The sequence below is a fragment of the Alosa pseudoharengus genome, unplaced genomic scaffold (assembly GCF_046254945.1).
Source record: "Alosa pseudoharengus isolate Yale_2024_CS ecotype anadromous, Long Island Sound unplaced genomic scaffold, YU_APseudo_1.1 YU_APseudo_1.1_scf_6, whole genome shotgun sequence".
NCBI lineage: Eukaryota > Metazoa > Chordata > Actinopteri > Clupeiformes > Clupeidae > Alosa > Alosa pseudoharengus.
In genome coordinates this window covers 33,393,178-33,411,265 of record NW_027468848.1, presented here as the reverse complement: position 1 = coordinate 33,411,265, position 18,088 = coordinate 33,393,178, and the positions used below count along the sequence as shown (strand labels likewise).

Sequence of the window (18,088 nt, the reverse complement as noted above, 5' to 3'; positions counted from 1 at the left end):
CACAGTGATGAATCTCATCCATATCTCTCCCTCCCCACAATCAGTCTGTCTATGTGTCCTTGTAAACAGCAACTCTAATGATCTAACATCACGCTTGCTGATGGATACACTTGTGGTTACAGTATGTGTGAGCTGTACTCCAGTTGTGCTGTTCGGCCATTACTGCAGACATGGATGGGCTGTTGGTCTGTCATTCTGATCTGAAATATTGTGGTTTCTTCTTTTAGTGCATACTGGCACTCAAAACCAGGAGGGGAAACACAATATTATGTGTGAATGGATTTTCGCCACCAAGGCTTAGATATGCATTGATTTATTATGGTATCCTATGTAGACAATGTTTTATGAAGCCAATCCTATGTTTGTGTAAGAAATGTACACTCTTTGATTTCTATATCTACAGTATGTGCCCAAAACTTTTATGCTGTATTTTTCTCTTTCTGCCTTTGTTCCTTTCTATCACACATTCATTTCCAATGCCCCCTCTTTCTTAGAGCATCACTGACCATATATTGGAGAGCTGCCTTGAATAATAAGATAATAAGACCCATTTCCTGTGTAAGTCCAGGACCTGGAGTAAAACTGCCCTGTGTCTTATCAGCTTCACTCTGCTTCAACCCTGATGGTGAGGGGAGATAGATACAGAGACAAGACCAAGGGCAAGGTCACTGAGCACTGGATAAGATCATCCCCTCATGACAGTATCAGATAAGGACCTGACTAAATGTTTGGCACGGCTCTCTGCACTAGTTCATTTCTAGCTCACATCGCACAATGTCAGGGACATGTGAATCATAAACATCACAAAGCTGTCGACCACACAGTTTGAGTATACAGCTAAACTGATCCTCGGTCATATTTTTCATATCTTTCATTCATAGCAAAGAAATACACACAAAAATAAACTCTGAGAAGTATGTTAGATCGAGAGCAACATGCTTTACATAGAGCAGTGTAGAGGGCTGTTGACAGGATGCCCTGCCCGTGCTCGTTCTGTAATAACACTGTGAGCAAATTGAAAAGCCCTGCTATAAATGTCATCTGGAGAGCTGTTTTGTGCCTATAAAGGCCAGTCAATGGAGTTGGTGACTCAGAGCTCTGAATGTGTTCAATTCAACTCACAGTACACAATTACCTGAGCTGCTGCTGAGCTGGGAGCCGGGGAGGACACAGAAAAAAACTCGCTTTTCTCTCTGCTCGCTTGTGAATGTTACATAGACAACCATTCTGTGTTTTGTTAATGACAGGAGCCTCTGTGTGAGTGACCTCACCGAGAGGGGCATTGAGTCTTATGTGAGGTGGGATATAGCCATAATGGTGCACCAAGATACAATGCTGCTGTCTGAGGTTTTCCAACTTGGATTTCCAATTGAAGTCAAATCTTTTGGGGATATTTGTCTAAGACATACATGCATTAAATCCATAAATACATACATGACTGCTCACCTCATATGCTGTTGACAAGCTTGACAAATATAGTTTTGATTATAAAACGGATAGTCCCGGTCCTTAATTATAATTGGCTGAATCGTGTTTGATGCCATTGTATAGTCCAGCACAACCCCACACGTTGACCGCATTTTGTTCTATATTACTGCGCTACCACAACTTGCTACAATAGTTAGAGTTGCTGCGTCTCGACATTGACAACATTCTGATAGAGGAAATATATTTTTTAGCGGAAGAATGATTATCTATGAATAAATCGTTACATTTATCGTTTCTGTGCCTTTATTTTATGAAATCTTAGATAAATGTAGTAACTGTTTTAGAAAAGCAATAATCCTTTCAAGTCCATAAGTTACACTGATTATAGACCAGTTAAGGAGGTTTAAGGCACTCCGATTGTGCGTTGTGCCTAATGTGCCTGGTATAGTCCTGCGTGTGTGTCCCTCACACATGGCACGTGACGAGAATTGCGTCATCAACGCAGCATGCAGGGGGTGTCGTGTGTCTCCCAACAATTGTGACTGCGTGTCAATGACACACATCTTCCATGTGTGCAAATGTGCACGGAGGAGCACACCACCTCCTTAACAACGCCACTTAGATGTTCTACAATCCGTGTAACCTACAGCCTCTCAGGGGCTTATTGCTTAAACATGAAATGGTGGCCACATTTTCTGCATAGGGCTCCTATCCTGCAGTGCTGTGTCTCTGTCTGAGCACCTTTGGCCTGTCAAAGTCTGAAATGGACAGTCAGGAGCAGCAGCAGGCAACATCTCCTGCCTGCGGAAAAGCCTCTAGAGAGAGGGCAGGACATGCTCATTACCCTGCAGGCTCCCACCATGTCATTGTGAGAATGCACACCCAGAACTTTCATGTCCTTGTACCAATCACCACTCTCAATATACAGAAGTGACGGGAGTATGAATAGTGGTTGCTCATTGCTATTGTGAGAAGCCAATCAAGCCTCACTGCCCACATCAATGAGGTTCCCTCTTCGGGCTCCATACTCATACTAATGGCATTACAGCAGCTAACATCAGTAATGTTACTGCTCTCATAATGAAGTGTACTCTACTGACTGGCAAAAGCACACTGTATTATCCACATTCACAATATGTACACTCATCAACACTCTAGGAATCATTTAATACCACTGGTATTGTTATAAACATTAGACAATACCCTCCAGCATCATCAAACATGTTTTGAATGCCTTTTTACAAATCTGATACCGCATGGCGCAGTCCACCTTACCGTGATCACAGAATTTATAGTTTACCCACCTCTTATTTTACCACTACACCCCTGTCATACTGATGAGAGGGGAACTATTCCCGGGGGTGAGGGGTTGAGTCCCCTGTTCCCTCTGGGGGTTCAACAAGGCTCCTACTCTGTCACTTAAACTTGAGTGAGAAATTTAAATCAGCCGTCAACCCCCCTCCCTCCATGACAAGAACAGCCCGTGAAACCATGCAGCCGGAGGAGTTTGTTGCCATGACTCCTGGAATAACACTGTGTTTTTCGGGTGGAGTGATTTTCCTTCCCCTCACTGAAATGCAACAAAATAAATATTACTTTGCAAAACAAAATGGATACCCTCCCATCTGCACACATTCAGGGTTCATCTTAAGGTCTGTGGTTTTGCTCTTGGTTGGTGATAATTAGGCTTTGATTGCAAAGCTTGAATGAGTTGTATATTTTCAAAATAAACACAATCAACCACCCAAAGACATCTTTGGCTCTCACATTGGCTGTATCCCCAACCAGGGGACAAGATTACTGCTTACTGTAGTCAGGGAATATATACATTCTGACCCTGCAATGCAGCACAATATTACTGTAGATCAAAATAAAGTCTTCCACCAGTCTTCATAATACCTCTCTGTGTATTCATTACTGTGGCCCCCTTTGGTTTGTTTTGTTCTTTAATCTTCTTTTCCCCTGCCTCTGCTTAATTTATTCATCCTTCGTTTAAAAAATGTTCAGTGTCTGATTAATCTCAAGCTTAAAAATGACTCAGAAATATCCTCCCTCTAAATGATAAAACTCCAACCACAGGTCTGTACCAGTGAAAACCACACGTGTCAGAGCTCTGAGAAGGTTAATGCTGCATTAGCATGTAGCATATGAACAAGTAGCACTTGTTTACAAAATTGTCATGCCATCAGTCATATTCATATAGTTTTCCTGTACATGCCTCTAGCCAGCCATCATAACTAGAGACGTCTAAGAGAGGACTAAGGGTCCATCACTCAACAGGCCGCGTGTTACTGACAGCCAACAACTCCTCTGAGAGAACATGAGCCTGAAAATGAACCAGTGATCACAGAACACAGTAATCATGATCCTGATCACCAGACTACACACACACACACGATCGCGCATGTTCACACACGCAGCAGTTAGCATTCCATTCACGTACAGGGAGCGCAACAAGCGGGCAACCAATAAATTAACACTCATTCAGGAGGTAAATGTGTGTCCCTAATAATGCTGCAAGGATGATGGTTAGTTCAATAAGCAATGAAAATAAAATATGCACATTCACTGTGCACACAGAGAGAGGAAAGAATACGCCTGCCAACTTCTGTGGTTCCGGTAATGGCAACCACTATCTGTGTGACTGATATGCTTCTTCCAAGAGCTTGCTATTAGTGAATCATCTTTGTCTTAATGATATTAACGTGGCATATTCAATACGATGAGCTATGGGAGTTATACTCTGTTTTTGGTCTGTTACAGCACCATTAAATAAGACTCATAGTTTGATGGAACTGGAATGATGCAGGGGCATCTAGGCATTGGATTGCATCTCTTCGCTACCCTTCACTTTACCTATCCAAAGCTACTGGTCAAGCCTTTACACTGACACCTGTCCCAAGAATGCTGCCAAGTTGTGTGCAAATAATGCTTACAAAGGCCTTGTAACCAGCTACTGAATGGGGTTCCGTAGTGGGATTAACTGTCTATCACAGTGGTCCCCAAACTTTTTCTTCCGAGGGCCAGCTCACTATGCCTGGTTCTAAGAGAGGGCCAGAGACTCGGAGTATATCAGTAACCATAAATAGCTTAGCGCTGTGAACAAAGGCAGTCTACCTTAGTTGAATATTCCATTACATTTAATCAGCGGGACCAGCCCTGCACAGCCGACGAGAGCTGCCAGCGCTGGAGGAAGCGGCCCCGGCTGATGTCGCGGAAGTGTCCACGGCTGGTGAGGAGTTCCCGGCTCGACGCCGATGTCGATGCTGCAGTCATCCGAAGATCTCATCCATAGAGAGCGCGAACTCTCTGACGACCTTGGAACACGACCACAGCGGCCGGGTTTACACCGCCAGCTACGGAAGAACTTCCAGAGAGTCAGCTGCCGGTCGAGAGTGTGATTGAGTCATAGCTGCTAGTTCGGGAGCTTGCGGTGCTCCAGTTAGTGACCAAGAGGGTAACATCGACCTGTAGAGCCTTGGGAGCTATCGTTTTGTGGACTGTTTGAGATTTTAAGTGCGCACGTTCCGGTTGACGCAAGTCTGCGCAATGTTTTCATGTTTTGTGTGAGTTTCTGTGTGTCCCGAGCCTGCTGAGAGGGTCGGGGTCTCCATTTCCCGCCACAGTGGAGCATCGTTGTGCTCGAGAGACAGCCGACAAAAGTTCTACAGGAGGGCAGCGCGAGGAGGGACCTCGACGTGGACTGCTGACCGCCTGGAGATCGGCACACTGTGGACAGGTGGCAACGGCCACGAGCTGTCACAGTAGCCAGAGGGGGCTACCGAACGTCCAGGGGTTCCAGCGTATCCGGGGGTTCGGCTTGCAGTGGGACTGTTTGCTGCTGTTTGAGGTAGCGCAGCTGCACGGCGGGAAACCGAGGGCCCAACCCCACACAGCAGTAGACTCCTAGGCGGATCCGCCTTCAAGTCGCCAAACCCGCGTGACTGTCGCATTCGTTTTGGTGCCGCACAGAGGATCAGCTCCGCCTCCAGGCGGCTCCGTAAATTCTACTGTCAAACAGCGGGTCCTGAGTGGACCCATGTCGGATCCGCGGGCGCGGACGCGCCTGTACTGTAACGGTTGAATATGACTGTACACCAAGAGCCGAGAAGAGTCATACTAGTGGATATTTTCTTTGCTGGGACACGGTTGTGCTGAACCCTCTCGAGTAAGTGATATTTATTAATATATTGCGACATTCACAATAGCTAAACATTGGCCTTTGTGGTTTTATACTTATCATGTTTATTGATTGTAATGACGTTGTTTGATATTAGTGCAGACGTTTGTAATTTTGAGCAACAGGCTAAGGTTAAGTTAACGTTATTGTTAGCAGCTAACTTAGCTGTGATGCTCATATGAGTCTGTAGCCTATTTGATTTAAAATGGGTTAGCAATTTCGGCAGAATATGTTATGGTAGTGTGATTTAAAAAACACACATTGTTATTTAACGTTAGTCTGGTCTTGTCTGTTAATGTGTTGCTGTTGTCCATAGTCCATAGTGCTACTATGCTAGCGGCATACAGCTGCTATCGATAGCTAGCATGCTGCTAAGCGCAATTGCATAAGTTATTGCTAATGTCTATTATACATATATATGTTTGAGATCACGTTTGCGATGCAATCCTTGATTAAGCTGATACATTGGCACTGGTATTTCAGTCAATGAAGTCAGTGAAGCACTCGTCTGCTATGAAAGCTACCTACAACTTTAGCATGTTGACTCACTGATAATGGTTTAGCCCTAGCTCAGGGGTGGGCAAACTGCGGCCCGCCGAATCCGGCCAAGCACTTTCATCCGGCCCGCCGAGCATTTCATTTGTTTATTAGGCTGCTCGCTATTTTTTTCCCTGTGATAGTTGGTTAGCTTTAGCTGCTACTGCAAACTGCTTTTCACTCTCCTTAGAGAACGTTTACAATGTCAATGTCAAAACATCATGTTAAACTAAGTTAACTCTTAGTTATCTCCTTTGCAGCAAATCTAACGTGAACATTATGCGATCCATTTAATTGGGAACGCGTCTGCACTCACGAGAAGGAGAGAGAGCCGCAGGTTCTGGCTTGTCATTGTTGATAAGTGATATGTATGTCCTTCTGATAAGAAACTTTTAAAAGGAAATCATGAAGGCAACAGTAGTTCCCACTACTGACCATTTAAAAACCGTGAGAGGGCACAGCCGTAGGTACAGCACTAGCCATAGCGGAGCAGGCAGAAGATCATTGAGAAATAAACGTGAATTAAAGCGACTGTCTTAAAGCGACAGTGCACAATTTGTACATTTGTTAAACAGCATAAAATTAGCAGTATTTTTAAGAAATTCACATTTTAAAACAAATACTTTTCATACTAAATTATAGGCTATAAAAAATGTATTTTTTTTATGTGTGTGTCGTGGCTTTGGATGCTACATACCATAAACATAAACATATCTGTCTGTTTGATTACAGGTGCTGTGAGGAAAAACATGGTGACACGGTAGGCCACGGACGCTGAGGTCACCAAGCACGCAATTAGGTGTTTCAACTGGCGGTGGATCGGGCAACGAGGAGACATGTTCCGCCTCCATCCACACAAATGGATTAATAGGAGAAATAAGCATTAAACAATCTTTTTATTTAACTTCTTGTCATTCACCAGTTATTCATTTTCTGATATTTTAGATGTGCATAGCGCAGCATTTCATTGAAGTTGTAGCCTATTAGATAAAATATTTCATGTCTGCACTGACCTAGGCTGATAAAGCACTAAATTAGGTTTTGACCTCAAAATTAATGTAGAGTAGCCTAGGCAACGTAGGCTACTTAACAAAAACAGAATAGCTTATAACCTGTAACTTTCCATAAATGTCCATTTTATATTTCCATTGAGTAGTGATCACTTTTGTACAGTAAATTGATGTCTTGACTTAAACCTTAAATAAAAAGAAAAGGTTTATTGACAGTATTGTTAAGTTAAAAATACGAGGCGATGCTAATCGTAGGCCTATCTTGCTGTAGTAGCCTAGACTAGGCCTAGTGATAGTTTTACTTTTATCCTATAGTTTATCCTATTTAATCCTACAGCAAGAACAGAAGAAATTTTGAAAATGAGATAAACGGGTCCGAAACGGACCCGGGCCAGATGAGCCTTTATGAGTCCGTTGCGGGTCCGCGGCGGATGCATGTATCAATTTACGGGTCCCAAACGGACCCGCCGCGGAGGTAAGGTTTTAATCGCGGATGCGGGGCGGATGCAGCGCGGAGCCACGGCGGGTCCGCGATCCGCCTTCGTAGCGGATCCGTTCCTGAGAGCATCTGGACTCCGATACGGGTCCGTTTCGCGGGTCCGTTCCGGATGTCGTGATACATCCGCGGCGGATCCGCCGCGGAGTCCTTTTGCTGTGTGGGAAGCGACACCACGACCCACGTCTGGCCGTTTCTGGTGCTTGTTCGGGGGAGAACTGACGTGACAGAGGCAGCCGAGAGCCCTTCCAGTCGGGATGGGTTATCGTGCAGCCGGAGGCTTTCCGGTCACTTGGACTAAGCACTGGGACTGACACCGACGCAGCTGCGAGCAGTGAGCTGAGCTGTCATTGCCGGGGACGACAATGGCTCGGGAGGGGGTTATGTAGCGTCGGTGGATGTACATGTCTAACGTTGAATGAGTGTCTCCCAGAATGCAGTGCGAGTGAATGCTAGAATGTGTAATGTTGATTATAATAGTTGTAGTTGCGTTTACCATGTTGTGTATTTGTTAGCGTGTTAGTCTCTTTGGTTGTACCTCATGTGTTTATCCTCGTGTTGATGTGTGTGGTAAACCCTTATTGTGTGTTAGGCTACATGTGCGGCTGAGACTACCCCTGTGTTGCCCTATGAAGTTATCGTATGTCTGTGTCAGTATGAGTCTTACTGTTCCAACAAATTGCCGTCCTGGCCAAAGGTGAATCTTGTCTGAGGGTGAGATCGCTACAATATTTTGAACTCTGAACTTGCATACACAGCTCAAGTTGTGAACAAGCAATATCCTACTATACTCCTACTATAGGCCTACTATATATCATTCCGTTTTTGATGGCAAACGTGAACCAGCGCCAAAACAACCACCAGTGGACAAAATGAGTATTACATGAGAAGGAATGGGGGAAATTACGGAGGTTATAGTTTGACGATGTCGTACTCCCGTGCGGGCCGGATCCTATATACCACGGACATGTTTTGGGGGGCCACCTAAAATGAGGTGGCGGGCCGTAGTTTGGGGACCACTGGTCTATCAGTTTGCATTCCCAGTTGTGCAAAACAGAATGTCAGAACCATACAGGAAAGAGTTCTATTCAGAGCCCCTGTCCTGTTTTTTACCCTCCACATCGACCAGCTCAGGCTAGTCTGAGTGAATGTTTGTGTGTGTGTGTGTGTGTGTGTGTGTGTGTTTGGCGAGGCTCCCTCTCTATGTGACTGAGTGTGCAGACGTGGTCGGCCACAGGACAGAGGGTCAGACTGCCAGCCGGGGACCAGCCAGCCGGCCAATGTCGGGAAGGGTTACGACGACAGACGGCGTTTTACCGGCCATGTTAATGAAGCACTAATGAAGGGCCCGTGAAGAGACGACAGCCTTCTGATGGCGGTTACCAATGACTCTGCGGACTTCGTATGGCCAACTGGCAGCGTGTATCAACACTTGAATGCCAGTGTGTTTGCATGGTTCAGAGTCACACATATGGCGTCATAACCATTATGTCTATGGTCATAACAACAGCAGCAGCCTGATGTGACGTTCACGCCCTCCTGCACTCCAATGCACTGACACACTCCCACACTCACCGTCAGCATGTTCGGTTAGTATACTTTCATATGCTATTTAGGGCTGGTGAATTCAAAACCCTCAAATGCATGCCCAAGCTTGATCGTGGCTGACAGAGCTGTTGATTAGCCACTCAAACATGTGATTGGTTTAAGTCATAAGCAGAGAGAGGCAGTCATTCTAGGCATAAAAAAAAAAAGGTTTGGTTCCTGTTGGTTGTCAGTTGAGGCCATGGGTCGGTAGGGAATTTCCAGTGGCAGTAAGGGATACAGTAGGTAGAAAATCAATCCCTCCAGGATTTCGCGAGGTTTTTTGAGACTGTTGCAACCTAAAATGCCTGGATGGAAGTTGCGGTGATTTTAGCTGTTTCTTGTGGAGAAATTGCTGGAGGAAGTGAAAATTGCAAAAATAGTTTAAATTTAGGGCAATTAAGGTTAGTAAGACCAAAATCACACTGATAATCTTGATGCTTATTAAATAGGATAATCAAAGGTAAACAGTAAGGATTACAGAAAATCAAAGTAGGCCTACTTTATTTGTGAAAATGCTTTGACTGAGGTAATTCACAAAGCAGTATAGTAGAACTGTCCAAAAAAGACAGTCACCTAAAGAGATGGTATCATGTCATATGTTTCAATACATTCATATATTTTGTAATTCATATTAAGTTCATATCTTTTTAATAATTCATAGTCTGTGGCCTGCATAATTACTAATATCCAAGTAAGTACACTGAAAAAAGTGATTTTGACATGTAGTAATTTTTTCTTAAATGAAACTGTATTTATATACTCAATTTGTTTGTGTTTTGCAAAAACTCATTTCAGATAAGTAATATCTGCAAGAAAAAAAGGGGTTTGCTTCAGATTTGTTTGTGTTTTACAAAAAACTAATTTCAGTTAAGTAATATCTGCAAGAAAAAAGGGTTTTGCTTCAGAGGCAGTGCTGCGCATGCGTTTATTTGGCTGCCAAAAGATGATTGTCCTCCATTTTGCAAACGGTTCCGTTGGCTTGAAGGGATCTGCACTTGAAATCTTCGCTTTTGACTTTTAACGGTAAGTGGTATATTATTAAACGTCATTTGACAGTCAGTTTACCATTACAAATTTGGAGTGTCTTTAATTGCCTTATTTGACACGATAGAGCTGTTTTCTTGAATATTTAAGAAATCGTCTAGCAAGCTAGCTAAAGTTAACTTTACCTAGCAGTTCTACTCCAATATAATGTTAACTGGGCTAACAAGTTCATCTTACTTTTATTACCTCCTCGACGTAATTGATTGAATAACTTCAAAATGAATATATACCTTAATGTTAGACAATTTAGGTCGTTGAAACTCAGTGGACCCATTAAAGTTTGTACAGTTAACATTAGCTGCTAACTGAATTGGAACACAGATCTTGCCTGAAATATGGTTGACCTTAACGTTGCTAGTTAGCTAACCGAACACGTTATGCAGCAGACCAAACACGTTTTCACCGACCTCTGTGGAGTCAACTGACACTTAACTTGAGCAATGCCGAGTTTGCAAAATACATTTGTTTGGAGACTCAGAATGCAGGCCAAGGTACATGTAAAAAGGAAAGAAATAGGACGCATGTTTTGTGAGTGATTAGGTCAGGTCATAACTCGGACAATGTTGGGCAAAAGCCACATTTACGCTAGGTTTAGAAACGTGTTTATTTATTCTGTCAGTAATGGAGTACCACTATTTCATGTCATCGCCAGCGCTGAATATGCATGGTGGTGGTGGTGGCATTTCTCAAACTCAACAGCAGTGCAAGATCTGGACAGGCTGATGCTACGCACCTGTTAAGCAGATATTGCTTGAACATTTTATTTGTTCCATGGTGTTGAAATTCGAAATGTTTTCCCTTCAAGGGGACAGTCAGACCAACAAGCAGGGCTGTGTAGCTATTGTTGGTAGATTGTAAGATAATGTGTCAAATGTCAATTAAATGAAGTGTCAAAATCGTTTGATTAACTAGTACCATTTGTGTATGTATTAAATAAGTATATTTCATAAATGTATACTTTATATTTATATTATAAATGTGTTTCTATCTTTAGTTACAGGTATTGAGAAATGTCCTTGCTTGATGACTGGATCAGGAAATGCCTGTGATGCTTGGGTATTCAGGCAAGCTACAGGTCAAAGATGCGTAACCTTGGATGTCCAGTGACCGCCGTTTTCCAGAAGAAGAAGGTCATAAGTTCCAGAAGAAGGTTTAAAGGACATAAAATGACCAAACATTTGAGGATTTTGCAAGGTGTAAGTTTGTATTACTATTATTGTTTACTTCTCTTACATATTACATACAATGATCACATTGGATCTGTTTCTGCTATTTGCAACTGCCATCACTTATAGTCACCCTACTCACACATTGCTCTTATGTTCCTTATTACAACATAGCGACAGATAGAGGCATTATAATTTTGTGTCTAACTATAACTGGACTCCTCAGGGTTGATACGACTACATGAGTCGTCATACATTTACCCACTCACTCATTTTCCCGTTGCTCACATTGTTCCTTCCCCAACTGGTACACTCACTTATTAGCCTGATGTCGTTATACTCAGTTCCTGTCAGAATTTAAGTCTGGCGCTGCTTCGTTGGGATGTGATTATGGGGTGTGTTTCAACCAATACAGGGGAAAGAAATGCTTGCCAAATGCCTGTTTTCTGTTGCAAAGCACTCTGAACTGAATCTTCCGTATTAAAAGTGCTTTATAAATAGAGGTTATTATTATTTAGAGTATTGATTGTATTTTCACAAAATAATTAATATCCCTGTATCTGAACAGACAGAGACTGTACATCTGAGGAGGGAGGCAGCCATCAAGACCCCGTGCCTTTACTTTGGTGAAGATGATGATTCTCTCATACATGTACATGGTAAGTAACACTAACCAAGGGCATGTTGAAATTGCAATAAAAATTGCATTTTTATGCCAATTTTTAAGCCAAAAACTTTAAGCCAGCTCCCAGCTCGTACCTTTTCTCAAGCGTCAACCTAAAGCAGCTTTTTAAATTTTGTACAGGATATCCATGGCAAGGAGGTGTCAAGAGAAAACCACCCCTTGGAACATGAGGACATCGGCATCGTTGTGGATGGAGGCATCATTTTGGAGGAACCTTGGTCTGTTGCACAAGGCTGTGCAGTGAAGCCAGAGACTTTCTAATGAGGAGACACAGCACTCAAAAAATCCTCCAATCATGTGTTGTGAACTCGGTGCTGGAGTAAGGTTGGTGTCGTGAAGCCTTGCGCACGCGCATTTCTGCCAAATAGGATGCCCGATGAGTGCCAAAAAAGCATTGCATTATGGCTGCCGAGTGCAGGGACTTGCCTAAAAGGACTTTGGTGAAGCTAGGGGTCATATACACATTGAATCAATGTTGAACTCTTCAATACTATTACAAATTCATGCAAAAAGTTGTCATTCAGATGGATGGTGATAAGCTCCTACCCAAGGTTCTCAATCTTAAGAACCAAATCATTAGATGGGCAAGTGGGCCTCTTCTCTCTCTTCCCTGCTGTCTCTCTCTTTCTCTCTCTCTCTTTATCGTTCGTCCTCTCTCTCTGCACACTTTTACACACACACACAGTCATGATTGACTTGATTTGAAAGATTCAATAAATGGTTGTGAACCTTTCTTTCTTTCTCACTGTCTTTCTCTCATTCTTTCTTTCTCACTGTCTTTCTGTCATTCTATCTCGGCACATTTACTTACACACGCACGCACACACACACACACACACACACAATCTTTCACTGGTAAGGTGTTTGGCTTTGGTCAAAGGTTCACAACCATTTATTGAATCTTTCTTTCTCTCTTTTGGTGCTCACACTCTCTCTCTTTGGCACTACTGCCTTTGCTTTTGCTTTGGTTTGAGAGCGGGAAAATTATTATTTTTTAGAGCAAAGGGTCACAATGTGTGTTCATATGTGTGTTTCTGTGTTGAACATTTGTTTTTAATAAAGACAGTTATACCATTTCTGTTTGAGATTTAAGTTAATACTATTTAACCTGAATTTGAAGTTTAACTTAATTTTTACCAATGAAATTATATACAAATATTAAGCAAATTCAACTAAATCTATATGGCTGGATGTAGCTAAATTAAATTGAGTGCAAATGGTTACCTAAAAAAAATTAAGTAATTCTTGCATTAGAGAATATTAAGCAAATTCAACTAAATCTATATGGCTGGATGTAGCTAAATTAAATTGAGTGCAAATGGTTACCTAAAAAAAATTAAGTAATTCTTGCATTAGAGAATATTAAGCAAATTCAACTAAATCTATATGGCTGGATGTAGCTAAATTAAATTGTGTGCAAATGGTTACCTAATACTAATTTTTACTCAAAATATTTGATTGGAGTTTGCTTGGCTTGATTTAGTTGTAACTACTCAATTTAGTTTAGCTTTAATTGCAAGAAAATATTAAGCAAATTCAACTAAATCTATATGGCTGGATGTAGCTAAATTAAATTGAGTGCAAATGGTTACCTAAATAAAATTAAGTAATTCTTGCATGTCATTTTTTTCAGTGTATCTAGTAATTTCATATTGATTTAAACTATTTGACTACACTTCTGTTTAATGTCATTACATTGGTGGTGTACGTCTAATTGACTGCCTGCCCCTTTAAGGACGTGCGAGTAGCCTAATTACATTTCTGAGTGGATTGGAAGGCTTGCATCTCACTGTGTTCGGCTACGAGTGTAAATCACTTTTGCATAGTGCATTTGTGGATGCAATTGGGAATGTCTTCCATGTCATTAGTTAAAGGAGAATTCCGGTGTGATTTTGACCTAAAGTGTTTTGAAACATGATACCGAGTGTGAACGTATGTCTCATAGCCCATCTCGGCTTGTCCCCTGCACTCCGAAATCTGGCGCTAGTTAGCCGATGCTACCAACAAGGCGGTCAATGGTGGTGCCTCGGCATCGGCATAGCCATGCAAATAAATCACTGTTTTACACCATTTACGAGGCTCAATGTATCTCCACACTTCATTGGTAGACTTCCAAGGGCCCTGACATTTAAAACGAGACATTGAGAACTTTGAAAAAGCACTGGTAGTTTACTTACAAGACGATTTATACAGACAGTATCTTCTCGAAGTTTAGCGTTTGCAGCCATCTTGAATTTAGTCACGATAAGTCGAGCGACGAGTAAGAATGAACAGGTATGATAAGGGATCAGATTCCAAAAATAATTCTGTGGAAATGCATGGATTACAGTTTCCTCCAGTAGCAGCAACTGGAATCCATGCATTTCCACGGAATTATTTTTGGAATCTGATCCCTTATCATACCTGTTCATTCTTACTCGTCGCTCGACTTATCGTGACTAAATTCAAGATGGCTGCAAACGCTAAACTTCGAGAAGATACTGTCTGTATAAATCGTCTTGTAAGTAAACTACCAGTGCTTTTTCAAAGTTCTCAATGTCTCGTTTTAAATGTCAGGGCCCTTGGAAGTCTACCAATGAAGTGTGGAGATACATTGAGCCTCGTAAATGGTGTAAAACAGTGATTTATTTGCATGGCTATGCCGATGCCGAGGCACCACCATTGACCGCCTTGTTGGTAGCATCGGCTAACTAGCGCCAGATTTCGGAGTGCAGGGGACAAGCCGAGATGGGCTATGAGACATACGTTCACACTCGGTATCATGTTTCAAAACACTTTAGGTCAAAATCACACCGGAATTCTCCTTTAAAATAAATGTAAAAAAAAACAACTCGAATGAAATTATTCTTGGATCATAGAAGAGGTAAATGTCTTGCAATTTTATTAATTTCTATGATTTTGGTAGCACTACTCAAACTAAGCCCACAAGCTAGCAAACATAAGCTTGACATAAACATGACATAAGCTAAAAGGACATATCCAGGTAAACGTTTGCCAATGGGTTGCATAGCCTACTCAAATGTCAGTAAACCAAGTAGGCCTTAATTAACTTACTTTCATAGCCTAGGTAGGTTAGCAACACCAGGTTGAGGGATGCAAGTAAGCAGATCGTTAACGTTAGCCTTCTATTTATTGTCATCAAAACTGCAGAGGAACGAACACTTAGGGCAGTCTTTGGCGTCATATGCAGAAGGTGCAGAAGTAAGTGTGCCATCTGGCTCAATATTCTGTGCGAGGGACTGTTGCGGTAGGTGACATTTCACAGTGAAACTACGATGATTGGTCAAATTTGCGAAGTTGCGGTGTTTGGACAAAATTGCGAGTGCCTTGGTAAGTGACGAAAACAATCGTCTTCGTGAACAGCTGTGCATAGGCTACTTTGTAACAGAGAGAATACGCTCATCCCTATACATAACGCAAGGGGTAATTAATGTAATTATAGTTCGTCTTTTATTTGTGAATTTATTTAATGTAGCCTAGACTATTTAGTGTTATTTCTTCCCCAAGCCCATAAAATAAATTTGGGTCGCACATAAATCGACAGGGTCGGTTAACCCAATAAAAAAAAAATTATGCCCTAGGTTGGGTATGAGGGTGTTGCTGATGTCGTGGTGTGAAACATGTCTTTTCCCCTCAAATCATTCACAAAACCATTATCTGAACCTGTTCAGGCAAGTGAGCACTTTCTGAAGTTGAGGTCCGTAAGTATTCAGCCTCGTCAGATGTAATCAGTTCTAATGTATATTTTCTAATTATAGACCCATACAAATCCCCATATTTGTCATCTAAACTTCAGTACCCTGAGTGGTATGATAATAATAAAGGTCTCCAATGTGTAAACAACAACATACCCCATAAATATTCCTTAACGTAATACCCTTCCTACAAAATATCCTTCAAAAAAAAAAACACTGAATGCCAGTGTATTGGCATGGTCAAATAGATACAGAGACACTCAGTATTCAGAGACATACCCTTGCTATCCCTAAAGGGCAATTTGCTATGTTGTGAAAGATTAACGTAACATAAAAAGGACCCTCATTAACCTTGAGAATGTATCAAAATTTATTAATGATGTTTTGATCATCAATCCAACTTAAAGCTCCAAGGGACTTAATTGTTTTCATAACAACTGCTTTCCAATCACATTTTATTCATTTTTCATGTTATATTTTTTAATTAAGACAAAAATGTGGGCCAGACAAAACAGCAAAACAGCCAATAGCAGCCAAATACCAAGGCATTTAACACTAATTAACACATAACAGAGTTGTTATGTCGACAGTTCAGACAACCTGATGAAAAATGAATGTCTGTTTTATTAGTTGTGCCAAACAATGGAAGAATGACTACAAATTAGGAAACATATCTCCAGCACTGGACTTTCTTGTACAATGAGGCCTGTGAAGGACTGTGGTTAATCAAATCATCTCTCCTATGGATGATGAGTAGGCTAAGCATCAAAGAACTTATCATTCATGTCACTGATCTCTCTTTTTGAGTTTGTTATAAAAAGGTGGACACCGCTTTGACCCTTTTTGTTTGTTTGGTAGGGGCTAATGTAGTCAGTGTCTTAATATGACAACATGCCATGATGATCATGACCTTAAAGCAAAGCAGAAATAATTCCATACAGAAATAATTTGGCATTTTCTTACCACTGTTGTGACATCAGTTTCATCTACAGTCTATTTAAAATGCAAAGCTTCCAGCGTATCAAACATGGATCGTGCCATCTGTCTGTTATACATACAGTATCAGTGTTCTGTTATGCAAGATAAAGCGCATGAGGGGGAGAGATGTTATTCACAATTCTCTATCAGTATATCTCTATTGTATTTACACAGCACTTCTATGCAAAGTATGGCAAGATGCTTTAAAGTAGTGTTAGCATTTCAAACATTCAAAACTTTCCATGACATTTTATTTCATGCTTATTGAGCACGCAGAGAATGCTGAGAGATACATGGTATGCTGATACATTGTACTGACAAATTTATTGGATACACTGCTTTGTGGTCAGCAAGATTGTGTAATTCAAACTAAATCAGACTAACAACAGACTTCTGAATATTTTTACTGAGTAATCAGAACTGAGTATTCGGCAGAGACATATTTTCTAACACTGTATAACACAACATTGTATTTGTAGAAGAAAAAAAAGGTTTTCACTCTACATGATCATCTGTTGTGAAATGATGCGATAGCTATATTCATAATATAGGAAATTTGATGGTAAATTTCATATCAAATTATTACATGACCAACAAATAACAAACTTAGTCACGATCACATACTTAGCATAGCTGTAGCACAAAAAAAAATAGACAGCATTTTCTGTTCCCTTCTCACCTAAATTTATTTTAGTGAATCTCAGCTGAAGCTACTCAATTCCCTCACATGCCAGTTTAATTACACTGAACAGGTAAGAGCACTGAGAGGGCAGCTGTCAGAGGCTGCATCATTTGTTTGTTTACTTGTTTGTGGGCTTGTTTGTTTGTGGGCTTGTTTGTTTGTTTGTTTGTTTTCTCCCTGTCTGCTTCATTACAGCTAGCATTTGAACGGGATATTCACAGCACAGGGTTGGCACTGAACTCTCACAGGCCTATTTAAACAGCGGTGTTTTCCGCCAAGCCATTGCACCCAGCCACCAGCATGTGTGATGATTCATTCATTTGTAGGTTTGTTTACATGTTATGTTCAACCAATCAAACAAATTCAATTTAGGGGATGCTCTTAAGATCAATAGTTGTGAGTGTGTTGGTTTCTACCCCCTCACTGTCCTCCAGCCATCATACACTGAATCAGATTCCCCTGCACTGCGTCTCCTGAGGGAGCCATGGAGAATCCCCATGTCCCCCACAATCCCCATGCCCCATTAGAATTCTGCACCTCACATCTGTGCTTCTGCTGGAAGTATGGCAGGGATTTTCTCAACTCCCTCTCTCTCTCTCT

The 18,088-nt window shown here is 41.6% G+C and overlaps 1 long non-coding RNA gene across 1 annotated transcript; it reads left to right on the top strand.

Annotated features, from left to right (window-relative positions):
- The first annotated feature begins 9,936 nt into the window (after nucleotides 1-9,936).
- LOC143105739 (uncharacterized) lies at nucleotides 9,937-13,177 on the top strand. The gene is made up of 4 exons (XR_012983528.1): nucleotides 9,937-10,261; nucleotides 11,277-11,478; nucleotides 12,017-12,107; nucleotides 12,254-13,177. It is a non-coding gene; the product is annotated as an uncharacterized LOC143105739 (long non-coding RNA).
- The last annotated feature ends 4,911 nt before the right edge of the window (nucleotides 13,178-18,088 follow it).